The sequence below is a fragment of the Rhinolophus hipposideros genome (genome assembly GCF_964194185.1).
Source record: "Rhinolophus hipposideros genome assembly, chromosome: 14".
NCBI classification, from domain to species: Eukaryota; Metazoa; Chordata; class Mammalia; order Chiroptera; family Rhinolophidae; genus Rhinolophus; species Rhinolophus hipposideros.
This window is the reverse complement of record NC_138060.1, coordinates 51,286,552-51,307,695: the sequence shown is the minus strand read 5'-3', so window position 1 is coordinate 51,307,695 and position 21,144 is coordinate 51,286,552. Positions and strand designations below refer to the sequence as shown.

At 39.8% G+C, this 21,144-nt stretch overlaps 1 pseudogene across 1 annotated transcript; it reads left to right on the top strand.

The window, feature by feature from the left end:
- Positions 1-16,782: 16,782 nt before the first annotated feature.
- Positions 16,783-17,436, top strand: LOC308507634 (high mobility group protein B1-like; annotated as a pseudogene). The gene has a single exon. The product of its transcript is annotated as a high mobility group protein B1-like (transcript).
- Positions 17,437-21,144: the final 3,708 nt, after the last annotated feature.

Here is a 21,144-nt window from a genome sequence, read left to right as displayed (position 1 = left end):
CCGAGTTTCCAGAAAAGAGAAATGCTCTGGTCCCTCATCCCCACACAGCCCCCTGGATCCCTACTCCTCTTCCTCATGCTCAGAAGTGTAGAAGACATCAGTTCATGCCTCCAGTCCACCAGGAAGATATCCTGTGGCTCCCTGCAGAAAGTGAGAAGGGGAAGTAACATTCAGTGAGCACTATCGATGTGCCAGACACTGTGCTGCTTACCTTTACTCCTTTACCTCGCTAATCATCACAACAACATCAAGAAGTAGGACTTATTGTCCCATTTTACAGATGAGGAATCTGAGGCGGAGAAGTCCAGCTCGCAGTGGTAGAGCCAGATGGTGGTCTGAGGCTGCCAGGGCTGGGGCATGAAGAGACCTCTTCCTGGATTGCTCACGACTTGTTTTAGGATTTTCTAAAACTCACTTAAACTCCCTGTTGGAGCTATTAATATTATCAGCTCTCCTAAACTGGAATAATCTTGTCTGTGCCTCCTCTCTCTGTTTCCTGTTTCCTTGTCCTGTGGTGCTGCTGAATTAGATAATGTCTACAAAGATCTCTGAGTTCCTTGAAGGGAAGTTTTGATAAACACAAGTTATTAACCTTCAAAGCACCCAGAGTTGTGAATGAAGAAGTTATAAAAATTATCATAAAGTCCTGCTGGGGTCTGATAATGAACAGAAGCTTTCTTGAATCTTCAAACGCTTCCCTTTCTTCCCAGGAGCAAAGGTGAACGCCTTCAGCTAGAATGGGCACTAATTCCAATGCTAGTCCCTGGCTCTTCTCTCTTCTGATACAAAGAAAGGTCAAGTGCCCCTTTCCAGAGCCTTCTGCAGTGGCTTCATGGAGATTCCAAGCAGCAGGCACCTAAGGCTTCGAACAACACAGCTCCATCGTTCTCTGGCTCTGACTCCCAAGGTGCAGCTGAAATGATGCTGTGACAATGTCTGATAGAAGACAAGATGCCACCGCTAGAAAGTCAAGACCCAGAAATGCAGTATTCAAAAGGAGTCTCCTTCCTCACCGCTCCCGCTCTCCTCACACTGACAGTGTGATTACCATGGATCAGAGAAGGACCTAGCTTTGTCTGCCCAAGCCACACAGGAAAGGGTAAACCAAGCTGTGCCTCTCCTCTGAGGTTTCCCTGTGAGTGGGACATGGGGAAGAAATGGGAGGAAGAAGAACTACTGAGACAGCCCACCCTCTGTGGGTCAGATTACACAAATGCTGAACCAGGAGCAGGAATGGAGGGAAGGGTTGGAGGCTCGTCGGCAAAGTCATCCTTTCACTATCAATGACCTCCTACCACATTCCATATCTTAGTCTTCAGTTTTGCTCTGGGTTCACAATGCACCCATGTGGAGCGTGGTTATTAGACATCTCTGTGTGTAGCCCAGTGCTCAGGACAGCAGTGGCTATTGAAAAGCCAGGCTACCTTCCCCACCTTCAAACAGTTAAGCCAGCTGAGATAACACACTTGAGGTGAGGGTATGGAGGAAAGCACCTGATCATCTCACCAGATTTGATAGGTCTGACCTACCTGCACTATGTAGCTACCAAAACCTTTATGTGCATAAAACCTACCTGCCTTCCCAGGGAGAACAATAAAGGGCAATTCTGGGGACGGGTGTGTGAACTTCAGAACTCCAGAATGGAGACTCTTGTAAAAAGGGAAATAACAAAGATGTTTCCTGTCTTTGGGAGAAATATAAATAGGAGAGGGGACTTGTCTAGAGGGAGGAGAGACCTGAATTCAGGGATCAGGGCTCTTTCCTGAAACACTGGTGTAAAATCGGCAGAGCTGACCATTTTTGAGGACAATATTTGTAAATGTCCCCTGACCCCATCCCAGAGCAATGTGACCCAAGTTCTTTGAGAAAGAGGAAGCTATAAGAAAGTCAAATGATCCAAGCTTCCCCTTTAGAAGCTACAACACTTATAGGGATCAAATTCTTTGCCAATCATATTCCGACTAGACCTTCAATGGTCCCCCCAAATGGGGCCCCCAGGCCATCACAGAGATCTGCATCCACGTTAGCTACAGGAAAACTTTACTGGTCTCCAATAAAAGTTCTGGTGTTTTATGAAGGGACTGGGGGCTCAAGACATTTTGCCTGGGAAAGTCTCAGAGTCAAAGAGCATTGTTGCTAAGCCTTAATTTCATGCAAACATGATTGTGCCAAGTGGCTTCAAAAGCAAGTAACTTGTTTTCATTACCATTTTTAATTATTATTCATCCTTGACAGTACGTGCTAAAACCTAAGAATTTTGAAATCCCACAGATGTAGCTCCAAATATATATGTACCCTTGAGCAACGTGCTTCGCCTCAGTTTCCTCATCCGTAAAATAAGCGTGGTAAAAGCACCTACCTCAGAGTGACACTGTGAGGTCTGACTTTGTCAATTGCATGTAAACCACCCAGCCTGGCCCATGGTGAGCACTCAATAAAGGAGAGTCACTCTAACTAGTGACTAAGCAAGACGATACCGACAACCTGAAAGGAATCTGGAGGCAGGAGAAAGATGGTAGCTGAGAAAGGCTTCCCTTTCTCGGGTGAGGGCAGCTTTTCAAGGTAAGAAAAAAAAGTATGATCAAAGTCACAAAATGTGGTCACATGGCTATGTGGAAGATGAGCTAGGCCAGATTAGAGAAGGTTAAGAGGCAGGAGAAATGAGGCTGCCTTGCAAAAAGGACCTTGAACTTCAGGCGATGGGTTGAACCAGCTACAGTGGGCTATGGGAGGCCCCTTCTGATGTCCCGGCTTTGGTGCACCTGTATGGATCAAGGGACAGTGATACACCTCCTGGGACAGAAGGGCTCACCTCTGTGGTACCACCCTCTCCGTCCTCTCCTCAGCCTCCTAACAGTGAGGAGAGCCCACAGAACACTTTGCTACCCAAACTCTGACTCATCGGGGACAGGAAGACCCCCTCCCCCCAGGAGGCTGTGAAGATCTGAGGCCAGAGCTCTCAGCAGGAGTCTCAGAGACCTGGAAAGCTTCAAGTCATTGCTTGACCCAAAATAATTGCCAAACAGCTTTTGCTAAAACATCAGCCCAGAAAGTGAGCGATGCATCTTCTCCATTAACTACACAGCTCACCTTGAAACCCCACTCAGAGAGGCAGCCCATTTTTCTCCACCTCCGATAAAGAAAGCCTCTGCATATTAAGAGAAATGTCCTACAGACAAGGGTACTCAGGAGGGGTCTGCCTTGATTAAAGCAGGTTGTTCTGCCAAGAAGTCTTGAATATGCTCTCTTGGTTTGGGACTATTAGTGCAGCGTGGAGGCAGCAGGCGACATGAATTGCCTTTTATCTAATTGGAAAACTCCCACTGAGTTTAGAAGTACTCGTTTAGACAGGCAGATCAATAAAAGAAATGGGGAGCGGGTGGCCATGGAGATGTTATGGAGAGGAGCTGGTCCTATTATACATCTGCTTAATAAAGATTAACTCATCCTGGTCATAGTACAAACCCAGAACACCCTCTTGGCTTCAGACTGCAGCAAGTCCCATTCATTTTCAACGAGCAGACATTTCTCAAGAGTGATGGGCAAGAGACCCCTTCTCTTGTAATCTCTTTTATCTGGATCAAGAGCTCTGGTGGAAGGGAGGGCTCAGGTTGGAAGAGGGGCCTTAGGAATTTGACTGAGATTTTTCTAGCCTCTTCCCCAAATGGGACTCTCTTAACCCAGACAAAAGTGAAATAGAACAAAAAGCAGAATCCACAGGAAAAGAAAAGAAAAAAGAAGGGAGAGATAGTATGGACAGATAGCAGGCTCCCTTGCCATTTCGTATCATTTTATTGTGTATAAGTCACATTGTACCATAATGAACAGTTTATGAGCTTCTATTTTAAGAACTGCCCAGTTAAAACCCTCTTTTTCCCCTATGTCTCTTATTCATCATTGACTTAGGGGCTTTAAATTTCTCCCTTATTCCCACATCGCCACCCTCATAAGCTTTTATCCACCTCTATTCTTGCTGTTGTCCCCACTCTTTCCCCCACCCTCATCCTGTACACAGGAGGCTTAAACTGCTGAGCCCACCTCTTATTTCAAACACAAGCTTTTGTTCCAGGTTACAGTATCGAAGCTGATTCCCTTCAAAGGGAAAAATACTCTGTGGCTAAAGGTCCAGGAATAGAAGTGGTGTGTGTGTGTGTGTGTGTGTGTGTGTGTGTGTGTGTGTGTGTGTGTTTATGCACATGTGTGTACGGTGGGCTGGGGAAATTTTGAGAAATCTGGGAACCCTGATTTGATTCATGTGTCCCTCCTTTGACTCCTGCAGAAGTTCCTCTCTGGGCAAGAGCTGCAGGAGGAAACCTGCTGACACTCAGCTTTAATAAAGGCCTTTTCTCTTGCACAGTCCTACAGGGAAGCCACAGGCTGATACCTGGGCCATGGGTTGGTTGCCATGGAAATGGCTACAGAGTCACAAATAAGGCAGTATTATGTTCTCTCAGCAGGACCACATGAGAGCTAGAAGCTGGAGACAGAAAAAGCAAGAGAGGGACAGAGAAAGAGAGAGAGAGCAAGAAAGAGCGAGAGAGAGTGAGAGCGAGACAGAGAGAGAAACTAGAAATACCTTCTTCTATCAACAGCAAGCCAAAAAGGAAACACAGATGAAGCCATGTGGTACTGTTTTCAGCCAAGGTGAGACAAGAGGAGAAGAAATGGCATTGTCTTCTTTGAGGGAGAGCTTTCATTTTCAGAGAGGGAGGGATGGGAACTCATTCCAAAGAATCCCACTCACCTCCTTTTCTTCTACTGGCTTTTTTCTCAACTTACTCATTAGGGAGGGGAGCAAAAATCCTGCAAAGGAAGGATTGAAAGAGCTGGAGGTGAAATAGAGTAGGAGGAGAGTCAAGTTTATTTCTCTTCCTCTTCCAAGATGCAGAAAGGCCTGCTCTGGTGCTCAGCAGAAAACTCATAGCCTTTGAGTCCACAGCTCTCTAACAAGTTTCATGCCAAACTTCCACCCTTCCAAAAAGCCATGAGCCTTCCAGGATCACAGCATCCTTATTATGATTTTTCTCCTGAGTCAAGAGCTTCTGAAGGGAGAGTGGTCACATTGTCTTCCTAAGACTTTTCATTCAAAGCTTCATTGGTTCACTCACGGTGGACAAAAGTCTGAAAATCAAGACCTACATTCAGACTCAACAAGCAAATAAAAAGCACCAAGCTTATTTTGGCTATAGATGAGACTTACATAAGGCAAGAAATTCTAAAATCCTGCCTTTGCCATGCTTGTTGTTTTCATGGATGTGCATATATAGATTTCATGAGCACAATTCTTTTGACAAAACATTAAGTTTCCTGTGATCTGTGAACCCATTATCAAGATAACCATATTTTCAGAATTACTACAATCTTACATGCTTTCTTCTGAGCCTAATTCCTTTTAGGGTGGCCACTGCCACTAGCTCTGCCTTAGTCTAGAGCAGGGGTGTCCAAACTGCATCCCACGGGCCAACTGCGGCCCGCGATCCATTTTTTATTGGCCCGCAGCAAATTCCAAAAATATATTTAGTTTACTTAAATAAACCAGAAGAGGCAATACGTACTTCACCTCGAGTGAGTGGCCCGGCTGTTTGTGTATTTTACCGCATATGGCCCTTGGTGAAAAACATTGAAAAAGTTTGGACACCCCTACTCTACAGTCTAAACAATCTGAGCAGCTTCCTCTGTAATATGATTGGAGCAGCACTAAAAGTCTTGCCAGCCTGAAACGTTCTCCCTCATCCATTAACATCAGTGCCTAAAACCCCACGTTCACGTTACCTCTTTCTGTCTTCAAAAGATCTCTGTACTCAAAAACAAGGATGTCAGGACCATCTTCCCTAAGTTTTCAGTAGAAATGTGTTTTCAGATGAGCTGACAAAGTGGGATTTGGGATGAATGGATTTTGATGCGTAAAGTGAGGGCCAGGATATTCCCATCTGTCTCCTGGATAGTGGGAAATACCTGATATGAAATCCAAATACATGATTCATTAACCCACTGCTTGCAGGGCATTGCAGGGACTTCAGGGAAAGAGAATGAGAAAAGCATCTGAGTGAATGGGCAGCATCATGGCCACAAGATTTCTGTTTTGATCTCCTGTGTAAAAACATGGCCTTAGGGAGTTGAGCTAGACCCTATGTCATCACTTCACTCAAAGAGCAGGTGCCCTGGATGTAGTTCCTTGGTTGGTCCATCTTTTAGTCTTCAATCGTCATCATCATCTAAACTTGACCCTGGAAGACAGAGTCAAGGAAATGATACAATTTCTCCCTAAGGTACCATGTTTCCCCGAAAATAAGACCTAGCCGGAATATCAGCTTTAATGCATCTTTTGGAGCCAAAATGAATATAAGATCTGGTCTTATTTTACTATAAGACAGGGTTAATATAATACAATATAACATGACATAACATAATACCAGGTCTTATGTTAATTTTTGCCCCAAAAGGTGCAGTAGAGCTGATTGTCCGGCAAGGTCTTATTTTGGGGGAAATAGGGTATAAAGTGCTCCCTCCTGGGCTTTCCCAGCCTGAGACCAGGAGCAGCTTCACACTCCCCTCGCAACCTCATCAACGTGGAACCACCAAGAGTTGCCAAACAGGTGAAACAGCTTAAAGCTCTTTGCTCATCTCTCTGAAGATTTTCTGACATGGCACAATGCCTCCAGACTACCCATGGTCCCCAATCAAATCTGTACTTTCCCTCCACTGTGGAGTACAAGAAGGAAAAGTGAGCCTTGAGCTAACTTAAGAGGCCAATGGCAGAGTCTGGGGGAAGCATCCCATGCAAGCAGTCAGCAACAAGACTAATATCTCCCCAGAGCAATGGAACAGTAGAAAAACGACTTTTCTGACTGGGATTGAGAATGATTTGGTTACACAAATGCTTAACTAAAGCAGAGAATCATTTAAAAAGGTGATATATAACAGCCACATTAGCTTATTGTAACAAAATATAAACATGCTTTTGCTGCTAACTCTTCATGTAGAACCAAGATGTTTTCTTTAAATATTAAAACATTGATATAATTTCTCCATCATCTTTCTTCAAAAGCCACATTCTTAACTCATCATCTACAACTCATCATCTAAAATTATAGATCAAAGTGAAAATTTAAGGACACTTATGAGGTAATCTGAGTGCAAAACCCTTCCATATTTTTCTGTTTCTCTGCAATCATTTACAGTTGTCTCACCCACACCTAATTCAACAGTAATTTTTTTAGCAACTTTCACTTATTGAGTCCTTTCAAAGCATGTAATTTTGTTTTCATGCAAACAGTTCTCTTTTCATACTCAATGTTCATTAGTTTACATAATATTTAATTAAATTATACAATTTCATCAGTTAATGTAGTGAATTGGTTTAGTAGAGGCTGGTTAAGAGAGATTCAACTGCTATTTTTTCTCTGAAGGCAAACTCTCAACATAAGCACGATGCCTGAAATTTGTCTTTAAGGCAAATCACACTTGAAAGATAAGAGGTCAATTATATATTAAGAACTGTTTATGTAACAAAATATTTTGAGGAATACAAAAACAATTAAGGCAAGAAGGAACCTCTGACATGACAGAAGGAAGAAGTTACCAAATTCTCTCCCCGAAAGCAACTAAAATACTGGACAATATTACCAAAACAGCTTTTCCAGGACCCTGGAAATCAACCAAAGTCATACAACAAACTGAGCAGATTTATTCATTAAAAAATACTGACATTAGGGCTAGCCCGGTGGCTCAGGCAGTTAGAGCTCCATGCTCCTAATTTCGAAGGCTGCCGGTTCAATTTACACATGGGCCAGTGGGCTCTCAACCACAAGGTTGCCAGTTCAATTCCTCGAGTCCTGCAAGGGATGGTGGGCTGCGACCCCTGCAACTAGCAATAACAACTGGACCTGCAGTTGAGCTGCGCCCTCCACAACTAAGACTGAAAGGACAACAACTTGAAGCTGAATGGCACCCTCCACAAAGATTGAAAGGACGACAACTTGACTTGGAAAAAAAAAAGGAAAAAGAAAAAGTCGTGGAAGTACACACTGTTCCCCAATAAAGTCCTGTTCCCCTTCCCCAATAAAAATCTTTAAAAAAAAAAGAAAATATTGACTTTGGATAAGAACAATGAAGATCTGCAGCATATTTACCTGGAGCTGATCCCATCAGCCTCCTATTACCATCTTAGATGGGTTCGCACAATAGTACTAACAGGTGGAACAGGCTGTATAATACCAACATCTTTACTATCTGAAAGGAATGACTGGATTTGGAGCTAAAGGTGAAAATTTGGTACTCAAGATAAATAGAAATGCTCAGTGAGCAACAAGGAAGGTCAGTCACTACAACAGTCTGAGGTGTGGCAAACACTGGACTAGAGGATTAGGCAAAATTTTAATAGAGAAATGCAAAAAAAATGAGACACTTATAGAGGCACCTGATAATCTTTCCACATACAAGGTTTGACGATTAAGTTCGTGAACTTGTTGCAATGACATTGCTAGCCATTTTTGATATCAGAGAGATTATTCATTATGAATTTGTACCAACGGGCAAACAGTTAACCAAGTTTACTATTTGGAAGTGCTGAAACAATTGCATGAAAAAGTTAGACCAAAACGGCCTGAACTTCTCACAGTTCATGGCTTTTGCATCAGGACAATGCACCAGTTCACATGGCACTGTCTGATAGAGTTTTTAGCCAATAAACAAATGACTGTATTGAAACTTCCTCCCTACTCACCTGATCTGGCCCCCAATGACTTCTTTCTTTACCAGAAGAGAAAGAAAATATTGAAAGGAAAATATTTTGATGATAGTCAGGACATCAAGTGTAATACGACGACAGCTCTGATAGCCACTCCAGAAAAAGAGTTCCCAAATTGCTTTGAAGGGTGAACTAGGCACTGGCATCAGTGCATAGCTTCCCAAGGGGAGTAGTCTGAAGGTGACCATGGTGATATTCAGCACTGAGGTAGGTAGCACTTTTTCTAGGATGAATTCGTGAACTTAGTTGTCAGATCTCAATATAAGTACAACTTCTGAAGAATCATTGGTTGGCCACTAAGCTATGCAGACACAAGGGCAAATCCTAGGAAACCAGATTAAAAATAAAAACCACCACCACAACAAACAAATATAGATATATTTGTTTTTAAACAAAAATATTTCAAAAATTTAATATTTTTTAAGTGAGGAAAGACATAAGTAGCCACACATTATAAGGGGGTCAGATTTTATAAGTAACTTACCAAATAAACAAAAATCCTCAGGGAGAAAATTCAGAAGCCATATTTGCTACAATATACTATCTAAAATTTCAAGTTTTCAACAACAAATTATGAAACCTGAAAAAGAAATTTAAAAGTATGACCTATATGCAAAAAATAGCAAACAAGAAATTGTCTGTGAGTATACCCAAATGTTGGATTTAGCACACAAAAATTACAAAGCAGTTATTATAATTATATTCAAAGAATGAAAGGAAAATATGTTTAAAGAATTAAAGAGAAATGTGACAGTAAACAAAAAAATGGTCCTCAATAAATAGATAGAAAATACAAAACATAATAAAATAAAAATTCTGGAAGTAAAAAGTACAATCATTACAATAAAAAATTCACTAGACATGTGAACAGCAGACATTAGATAGAAGAAGAAAAAAATAAGTAAACTTAAAGAGAGATCAATAGAAATTATTCAGTGAGAAGAAGAGGCAGAATAAAGATTGAAAAAAATTAAGTCTCAAAAGACCTATGGGACAACATCAAGTACACCAGCATATGAGTGCTAAGAGTCCCTAAAAGAAAAAAAGAGAAGCTCAATAAAACTAGAAAAAGGAGGAGGAGAAAGAGAGAAAAATGGGCAGAAAAACGTTTTTTGATAAAATGATGGCCCAAAACTTCCGAAATTTAATTAAAACATTAACCTATAGTTTCAAGAAGCTCAAAAAAAATTAGGAGAAAATCTTTATGACCTTTAGTTAGACAGTGAATTGTTAGATATGACACTAAATGCATTCTCATTTAAAAAAAAAAAAAAGATAAATTAGATTTTATTAAAATTAAAACCTTTTTCACTTCAAAAGATACTCCTAAGCATGCATCCAAATATATACAGAACCCTTAAAGCTCAATTACAAGAAGATAAACAATACATTTTTAAAATGGAGACATGAGATTTCTGGTTAATATGGCAGAGTAGGTAAATGCTATGCTTATCTCCTCTCAGGACTACATCAATTACAACTAAATTACAGAATTACCATCACTGAGAATCACTTGAAGTCTAGCTAAACCGAATCCCTACAACTACAGGCATACAGAAGAATCCACCTCAAGACTGGTAGGAGGAGCAGGGACTCTCAACAGGTGGGTCCCACACCCATGTATGACCATTAAAAATCAGGATGGATATCTCGGCTGCAGAGGTCCTCACTGGAGAAGCAAGGGGTCCCAGCCCCACAACAGGCTCCCCAGCCCAGGATTCCAGTGCCAGGGAAAGAAGTCTCCATCATTTTTGGCTGTGAAAACCAGCAGAGACTGGCTGAGTGAGATGGAGGGCAGCTGGAGTCTCAGGCACTCGTCTTAAAGGGACTGTGCCCAGACTTGGTCACTGATGGACTCACTTGTTCTGAGCACCATCCCTGGGGCAGCAACAAAAATGGCACCAGGGATTTATGGGGAGGAACTGAATTGTCTAGCTTCAGGGTGAGGGCTGACGGGGCAGATTTCTCCCAGAGGGAGGAGCTTCTGGAAGCCATTGTTTCTTTATTGAGACCTCCCACTCCCTGCATGCAGACATCATCTGACGCCATATCCGAGTCTCCATCAACCTGGCTAACACCATTGGCTCTGTTCTAGTGATTCCCTGAGACCCCACCCCACCCAACTTTCAAGCACCCAAGCTGCTTTCAGTGTCTTTTCCATACAACCTGTCTTAGCTCAGACTTTCCTAAAGTTTCTCAAAGGTTCACAAAACCCAAACAAGAAGCATCAGGCTTCAACATGTCCTGCACCTCTGGCTGAGCACCCCTAAACCTGGCACTAGCAACAGCTAGCCTTGGTCCATAGATTGGCTTCTAGAGGCACCTCCAAACCCAGTGTAAACAGTGGCCATCTGCTTTGTGGCTTATACCAGGTGGACCTGATCAGAGCATAGGCTTCAGCTAAACTTGGCCTACAGCAGGTCCCCTCCCAGGTGGCCCCAGTGCTGGAATGCCCAATGACCAACTTCACACGAAGCCAGAAAATCACCCAGCCACCTCCGAGGACAACACACCCAAAGGGCAGACTGGGCAGGCATCAGAGACCCACTACAGCAAACCCAGCCCATGCAACACAACTCCTCTACTATAGTCATGGCCAGTTCTCACAATCAATCAGCCCAGGGGTCAGTCCCTCTCACTGACATGCAAACAACAACCAAGTCTCAACTACACCAGGAGAGCACACACAATCCACACAAGGGACACACCTGGAGCACCCAGCTCTGGTGACCACAGAGACTGTACCAGAATCCCACAGGACACCTACCACATAAGGCCACTCTGTTAAGACTAGGAGGCATAGCAGCCCCACATAATACAAAGAAACAAACAAAGAGAGGCAGTCAAAATCGGGAGACAAAGAAACATGTCCCAAATAAAGAACAGAACAAAGCTTCAGAGAAAGAACTAAACAAAATGGAGACAAGCAGTCTAACAAATGCAGAGTTCCAAACACTGATTATAAGGATGCTCAATGGTCTCAGGGAGAATTTCAACAAAGAGATAGACATTTAAGTTTCTATCTCCATAAAAATGGAGATAGAAAACATTTTTAAAAAGTCATAAATAAAGAATACAATAACTTAAATGAAGAATACATTACAGGAAATCAACAGATTAGATGAAGCAGAGGACTGAATCAGCAATTTAGAAGGTAAGGTAGCAGAAAACACCCAATCAGAATAGCAGAAAAAAAAATCCAAAAAAAATGAGGATAGTTCAAGGGGGCTCTGGGACAATATCAAGTGTACCAACATTCACATCATAGGGGTACCAGAAGAAGAAGGGAAAAAGCAAGAAATTGAAAACCTATTTGGAGAAATACAGAAAACTTCCCTAACCTAGAAAAGGGAATAGATATATAAACTCAAAAAGCACAGAGAGTCCCAAACAAGATGAACCATAATAGGCCCACATCAAGACACATCATAGTTAAAATGCCAAAGGTTAAAGACAAAGAGATTCTCAAAAGCAGCAAGAGAAAAGCAGTTTGTTACCTACAAGGGAGCTCCCATAAGGTTATCAGTTGATTTCTCAATAGAAACTGTCCAGCCCAGAAGGGATTGGCACAAAATATTCAAAGTGATGAAAAGCAAGGACCTACAACCAAGATTACTCTAAGCAGCAGAGCTATCATTTAGAATGTAAAGACAGATAAAGTGCTTCCCAGACAAGAAAAAGTTAAAGAAGTTCACCACGACCAAACCAGTATTATAAGGAATCTTCGAGGGACTTCATTAAGATGAAAAGGGGAAAAAAGATAAAAAAATATGAATAAAATTGCAATCACTACATATCTATGAACAATTACTTTAAATATAAATGGATAAAATGCTCCAATCAAAAGATAGGGTGGCTGAATGGAAAAGAAAACAAGACCCTTACAAATGCTGCCTATAAGAGACTCACTTCTGATCAAAGAGCACACGCAGACTAAAAGTAAAGAATTGGGGAAAAGATATTTCATGAAAATGGAAAAAGAAAAAAGGTGAAGTAGCAATACTTACAACAGACAAAATAGACTTTAAAACAAAGGCTATTACAAGAGACAAAGAAGGACCCAATAATCCCACTTCTGGGTATTTAATCAAAAAAACGCAAAATGCTATTTTAATGGGACTGTGTGCATCCATATGTTCATTGCAGCATTGTTTACCGTGGCCAAGATGTGAAGGCAGCCTGGGTGTCCATTGATGGATGAATGAATAAACAGTAGGTGGAACATATATACAATGGAATATTGCTCAGCCAGGGAAGGGAATGGGTTCTTGCCATCTGAGGCGGCATGGATGGACCTGGAGGGTATTGGGCTGAGTACAGTATGTTAGACAGAGAAAGGCAGGTGCCATGTGATTTCACTTATATGTGGAATCTAAAGAACAAAATAAACAAACAAACAAAATAGAAACAAACTGATAGATACAGAGAATATTTTGATGGTTGCCTGATGGGAGGGGTTTCGGGTGAGTGAAAAAGGGAAAGGGATTAAGAACAACAAATTGGTTGTTACACAGTAATCATGGGGATGTAGGGTATAGCATAAGGAATATAGTCAATAACATTGTAACAACTATGTATGGTGTCAGATGGGTACTAGACTTATCAGGTGATAGATGGGGGGATTGGTGGACGGGGGGAAAATGTAAAGGGATTAAGAAGTAAAAATTGCTAGTTATAAAATAGTCATGGGAATGTAAAGCACAGAAAATGTGTTAATAATATGGTAATAATGATAGTGCCAGGTGGGTACTAGACTAGTCAGGGGGATCACTTCTTAAATCATATAAATGTCTACCTACTATGCTGTACACTTGAAATTAATATAAAATAATATTGAATGTCAAAATAAATAAAATGTAAAAAAAATTAAAATGGGGAAAAGATTTGATTACTTCTTGAAAGATGTGCAAATGATTAATGATCACATGACAAGATGCTCAACATTTTGACTCAATAGGGAAATGGAAATTAAGATCCCAATTAAATACCACCTACACATCCACTAGAATGTCTATAATGAAAAAAACCCAAACAATAACAAATGTTAGTGAGTATGTAGAGAGACTAGAACCCTCATAGTTGCTGGTAGAGAGGTGAAATGGTACAGTTTGAAAATCAATTTGGAAGTTTCTTAACATTTTAAACATAAACTTACCAAATGACTCAGCAATTCTACTCCTCAGAATCGACACAAGAGAAATGAAAACATATGTCCACACAAAGACTTGTACATAGATGTTTCTAACAGCATCATTCATAATAACTGAAAGAAAACTGGAAGCATTCCAAATATCCATTAACAACTTACAAATGAATAAACAAATTGTGATATATCCATACAATAGAATCGCATTCAGAAATAATTCTTTTTATTTCTGAATACCAAACCATCAACTCATCCTACAACATGGTTAAACCTCAAAATCATTATGCTCGGTGAAAGAAGCCCAACACAAACGACAACATATTATATGTTCCCGTTTAAATGAAATGTCTAGAAAAGATAAATTTATAGTGACAAACACACCAGAAAAAGGGTTGCCTGAGGCTGGAGGAGAAAGGAGGAACTAACTGCAAATTGGCACAAAGGAATGTTTTAGGATGAAACTGTTCTAAAATTGGTCTTTGTTGATGGTTGTACAAACTCTATAAATTTATCAAAAACATTAAATTATAAACTTATAACAGGTGACGTTCATGGTAGGTAAATCATACCTTTAAAAACCTATTTTTTAAAAATGAGACGTGAGGTATTTCCCCATATATTGGTATGATGAAGAGAGGAATAGCAGCGAGCAAGTCCACCATAAGTTCCATAGAAGTTATATAACAAAGGTCTCTGGGAACACAACGGACGGAAGGTCGGGGAACAACAAGAGGTCGATTGGAAAGTCTTTACCAAAAAAGTGATGTAGGAACTGAGACTCTGAAAACACCCCTAGTTTTTAAAAATATTTCACCAAGCTCAAGTATGATTTATCCCAGATGTAAAACGACAGTTAAACGTTTGAAAACATCAGCAATTTAATTGAATTTATTAATGGACTAAAGGGAAAGAATAATATACAATTGTCTCAGTTGATGCCGGAAAAGAATTTTATAAAGTTCAGCAACTCTTTATGGAAAAATAAATCTTTTAGCAAACCAGAAAGAAAAGAGTACTAGGAATCAAATGAAATGCATTTCCTTTAAGATGGGATAAAGAAAATCTATAAGTATGCTTACTATTTCTACTATAGTTTCCCATAGTGCTGGAAGTTTTGAATCATTGTACTGGGAGTCAAGGGAGAAAAAAAAGAAATAATAGGTGCAAAGATCAGAAAGAAAGAGACAAATTCTCATTGTTTGTGGAAGATATGATCACCTAGATAGAAAAAACAACGAACTATTAGAAATAACAAGTTGACCAAAGTTGCTGGAAACAAGGTCAGCTTACAAAAGTCAAAATCATTCCTTTCTAACTCAGTAACCAACTATAAAATATAATAAAAAGTAAAATAACCTTCACAATATCAACAAAAAGCATAAAGTATCTAGAGAAGTTAACAATTCACTCTGGAGGAAATTCTTAAATTCTATAAAGGACAAAGAAAACGAGATACAGAAATGGAGTGGTATATTCCATGGTCTTCAATAGGGTCATATTTATAAGTATGTGTATTCTGTACAAAATAATCTACAAATTCTCTGTAATCACAGTAAAAATCCCACCTGATCATTTAGGTGCTTAATCATTTTGATCATCTCTATGAAAGAATAGACATCCACCAAAGAACTAAGTCAATTTTGAAAAAGAAGAAAAAAGATTGAGAATTTACCAAAGCTATAATTATAAATACAGTTCAATTTTAGAGCAAAAGTAGACAAATAGAAATGGAGTAGGTGTATCTCAGAGACAAATATGCACATTCAGCATTTAATAAAGGTGACACCATAAATCAGTGAGAAAAGGAGAGATTGTTTAGGAGGTAGGTGGCACTGGGAAAATTAACTCATTATATTTAGAATAGAAAAGTGGGACTCTTAAGACCATATACAATGGTGAATTCCGTATGGTAGAGTACCTAAATGTGATAAAGTTCAGCAACTATTTGTGGAAGGTAAAATTAAAAAGTTAATAGATGAAAATTAGTAGACTATCTTTGTGACCTAAAGGTGCATAAGGCTTTCTTAAATAAAACCTCAACTACACAAACTTGAAGGCAAAATAATAATAATAATAATAATAATAATAATAATAATGAATTTGCTTACTTAAAAATTAAATCTTTCTGGTCAAGAAAGAATATTATGGATAAAGCTGACAAGTAGCAGATTTGGGGAAGAAACCTGTACTACCCAAACTGATCAGGGACTAATATATAAAATATATAAGAACATTTGCAAAGAAAAATATAGCGATCGCAGTAGAAAAATGGACAAAATATGAAGAGGTGATTATATAAAAGGACATTCAAAATATTGTTATTGAAGTGATGTTCCAACTCCATCATTGAGAATACAAATAAAAACAACAATGAAATATCATTTTATCTCCATTAAGACTGGTAAAAATTAGAAATGTGGATAAAGCCTCACAAAGGTCCCTAAGATCAGAATTCCCTGCAGTGGCAGGAAGTTGGAGGCAGTGTGCGTTTCCATCACTCCAAAATTGGGTCAGTAAAATGAAGAGAAGCATTCATGGAGTTTAATGCAGTAGTAGCCGCAAGAGATTGAATGTAACATGGCAAGCATAGGTGGATCTTTTAAAAATGGGCATAATGAAAAAAGTAAGGAACACAATGAGATCTATTCCAAAATATTACTTAAGTAAACTTAAAATACAAGCACATAAAACAGCAATACAAGGAACAGAGAGCTCAGCAACAGACAAAAAGATATACTGTGAAATCTTATAATGGGATGTCACGGAGCAGAGAAAGTAAGGCTCTCAGCCACTGCAGTAGTACGCTGAGAACCACAGAGAGCGCCGGAGCAAGTGGGAGCTGGACGGGCACTGGGCAACTCTGATCGCTGAGGGGAAATAATTAAACATGGGCAGAGGAGAGCCTAAGAGGCCGAGAGGCGAACTGTCATCATAAGCATTCTTTGTGCAAACCTTCTGGGAGAAGCACAAAAAGAAGCACCCAGATGCTTCAGTCAACTTCTCAGTTTTCTAAGAAGTGCTCAGAGAGGGGGAGACCACGTCTGCTAAAGAAAAAGGAAAACTTGAAGCCATGGCAAAGGCGGACAAGGCCCGTTATGAAAGAGAAATGAAATTTATATTCCTCCTCAAGGGGAAACAACAAAGAAGCTCAAGGAACCCAGTGCACCCAAGAGGCCTCCTTCGGCCTTTTTCTTGCTTTGTTCTGAGTATTGCCCCCAAATCAAAGGACAGCACCCCAGCGTATCCATTGGTGATGTGACAAAGGAGCTGGGAGAGATGGAGAATAACTGCTGCAGATGACACACAGCCTTATGAGAAGGAGGCTGCTGAGCGGAAGGAAAACTACGAAAAGGATATTGCTGCATCCCGAGCTAAAGGAAAGCCTGATGCGGCAAAAAAGGGAGTTGTCAAGGCTGAAAAGAACAAGAAAAAGAAGGGAGAGGAGGAAGAGAAAGAAGATGATGATAAGTTGGTTCTAGTGCCGTTTCTTTTCTTGTCTGTAAAGCATTTAAGCCCCCTGTACACAACTCACTCCTTTTAAAGAAAAAAAAATTGAAATGTAAGGCTTTTAAACTGTTGTGTCTTTTTTTGTATAGTTAACACACTATCGAATGTGCCTTTAAATAGCCCTGTCCTGGTGGTGATTTCAACAACCACTAACCGTGCCTGGTACAGTATGGGGGTTGTAAGTGGGCATGGAAATTTAAAGCTGGTCCTTGTTGGTGCACAGCACATATTAGTTATATATGGAGATGGTAGTTTTTTCATCTTCAGTTGTCTCTAATGCAGCTTACACAAAGTAATTGTTCTGTTAACTGAATACCACTCTGTAATCACACACACAAAAAATATTGCAGCTGTGTTGTTGACATTCTGAATGCTTCTAAGTAAATACAATTTTTTAAAAAATCTTATAATGGTGTTTTATGGAGGGGGAATAGAATTAGAAAATTTGGATTAAGGAGAATAAAGTAAAATAAATGAATGAATGAAAGAGAATGTCTTCAAAGGACTTGATAATTCCCACTTTTCCTTCCCATTGAGTGACCCCATGGTCCATTAATAATTTCCAACTAAAATTTTTAAATTTTTATTTTAATTTATTAAATTGTGGATTATGTGTCTGTGCTAAGTGAAATGTCAACAAAATACAAACCTTTACTTGAAATTTAATTTTCAGCTTCATGTGAAATAGAATGATTTGAGTCCTTATAGTTCTCAATATAACATGGAGATTACTTTGAGCTAGGTTTTAGGAACTCTACAAACTTTGCAAGAAAATTAAAATGAAGCCAACACTTTCTTTCTTTGTGAGTTTTCCTTTTTGCAAGTATTTTTATTCATGCACTTTCAAACTCTAGACCTAGACTTTTTTATAACTTGACAGCAAATCAAAGATACACACATACTCCTACAATAGCCTCCCTTGGGATATGCAGAAACAGATTGTGAAATAAAAACTCCATGTGTGCCAAACATGTGGGTGTATTCACTTCTTAATTCTGCATAATCAACATGATTTTGTCTAAGACACAATTTCAATGTGGGGAAAATACAAATGAGAACTTCAAAGATACTTAGTAAATTCTACTCAGTTTACTAATAGTATCTCTGATGCTTTCTGTTGCCTAGATTAGGAGGACTTCAGCTTTCTTTGTAGTGTGTGTTGGTAAAGAAGAGAATATATTCTCACTATAGGTGTTAGAAGTCTTGTGACCAGAAGTGGACATCCAGCCCGTGCTGTGAGGTCAGAGCACAGCTCAGGCCAGCCTACCCTGAGAATCCCCCTAGAGTCACAGTGGCAGGCCACAGTCTTCAGCCAGCTTCTCTGTCCCGACAGCCTCTTCACTGTGCCCTGTCTGGTCCTAGCACCATTCCATCCACTTGCACAGCATCCCCACAGAGAATGACTCTCATCGGAGATCTGTACACCCACATGGGTCCCCATGCTGAGGACAGCTCCCTGCTGATTTCCTCACAAGCCTACCAGCCTCCTCGTGGCATTAATCTACAACTGTTGATAATTCAACTATGATAGAGAAAAAGTTTCACTTCTGTGATTTATGATAATTTATGCAGAGTGTTCTGAAACACAAAATTGCCAGTCCAATGTTTAAGAACACACTTATCTGTAAACAGATTAAGAACATCCATTTGAATTTAGAAAGTAAATGTACTCATGTCAAATGAGCCCCATGTAATCATTAAGAGAAGCCTCGGAGCTCTCTATTAACTACTAAAAATGCTTACAAGTTAGAAGATTCAACTTTTTAATGAATGTCACATGAGCTTTGGTTCAGACTGTTGACCAAAATGGGCCCTTCTGATAGCTCTCTGAACTAGTTCTACTAGTTCTACTACTGCACAGCTACCAAGACTGAAAGAATTAACCTCCTCTCTGGGTAGAGAGCCACTAGGGTTATTGATTAATCAGTCTGATGGATAGAGAGACTTCCCCAGTCTCCCTGACAGATGTTCTACCCATTCTTACACTTGCCAACTTCTTACAGCATTTATATCAGCTGAAGCTCTCAGAAGTCTCCTCAGGCACCAGAAAAACTGTCGCTCAAAAAGTAGAAAAGTTGAATATGCAATCTAGATGCATGTTTTATTTAAATTCCAGTGTTCTGCTCAGAGACCTCCTGGTTCCCCTGGGCCCAAAGGGCAACTCTAAACAAACCCCAGGGCAACAATACCCTGGGCAACGTCATCAAAATTTCTACCTCTTCATGGCTTCCACAAAATTGTGGAGTAAGAGGAATTCACATGGGCATTTAAAAAAACAAATTCTTAAAACTTTTCAGATGTCTAAGAAGACTCATTCATTTGCAGATAGGAACAGGAAAAAGCTTTAACCCTTTAAGCTTTCAGGCATGTATATTATAACTATTTTTTCCAATTGTCATCTGTCCTCTGATTGTTTATTACTATTTTTTTAATGATGCCATTATAACAAATCTCAGAAATTCAGGTTCTGGAAACACGGTAGACTGAGCTAACACAGCCCTTCTATCGCCACTCAATACAACCACATAGACATTATAGATCAAAAGAGAAAATAATTAAATACATAATTTAGATTTAAGGAGAAAATTCCTTGGAATCAAAAATAAAGAAGTGGCACAAAACCATGTACCAATTTCATGATAATTCCAGAGGTATGTCAGACTAAACACAAGCTAAGGATCTTATATGGAACTTTTGATAGTTCCATAAGAATAGGAGATATGACTTTGGATAAAAACAGAACCACTCCCTAACTCCAGACCATGGAAAAGCAATTACTTTTATAAACAAGAAAACCAGAAAAAACTATACCAACTGGCTCAGGAAAATAATAAGAAAGCTTGTCCCTACTTGGCACTCTGGGTAAGACAAAAACGTCTCCCATAAGGAAAAAAGAGATGATGGTCTTATATCAGACAGGAAGGTGGAGCACAAATTTATAACTGGTGTGGAGCAGAAATTCCCAAGTACAGATATAAACAATAACAAACATTTTAAAGATCCTAAATAAAAGAAAATCTCCAGGACGCCTGGCTAAATCAAATGAAAACCCACTTTGCAGCAACTCCTTCACAATCCAGCATTTATAAAACTCCCACAGGAATGAAAGAAGGAAGGAAGGAAGGAAGGAAGGAAGGAAGGAAGGAAGGAAGGAAGGAAGGAAGGAAGGAAGGAAGGAAGGAAGAAAGGAAGCAAGGAAGGAAGGAAGGAAGGAAGGAAGGAAGGAAGGAAGGAAGGAAGGAAGGAAGGAAGGAAGGAAGGAAGGAAGGAAAGAAAGAAAGAAAGAAAGAAAGAAAGAAAGAAAGAAAGAAAGAAAGAAAGAAAGAAAGAAAGAAAGAAAGAAAGAAAGAAAGAAAAAGTAAGAAAAAGCTCTGCTGAAAATGAGCTCACAATCTAAAATTACAAATTACACTCACTACTCAGTGTGATAGTGACCTAGTATACACAACAAGCAGGCATAATAGAACTTGTGAAAAAGAACAATCTTTTTTTTTAATTTATTGGGGTGACAATTGTTAGTAAAATTACATAGATTTCAGGTGTACAATTCTGTATTACATCATTTATAAATCCCATTGTGTGTTCACCACCCAGAGTCAGTTCTCCTTCCATCACCATATATTTGATCCCCCTTACCCTGATCTCCCTCCCCCCACCCCCCTTACCCTCTGGTAACCACTAAACTATGGTCTGTGTCTATGAGTTTTTGTTTCTCATCTGTTTGTCTTGTTCTTTTGTTGTT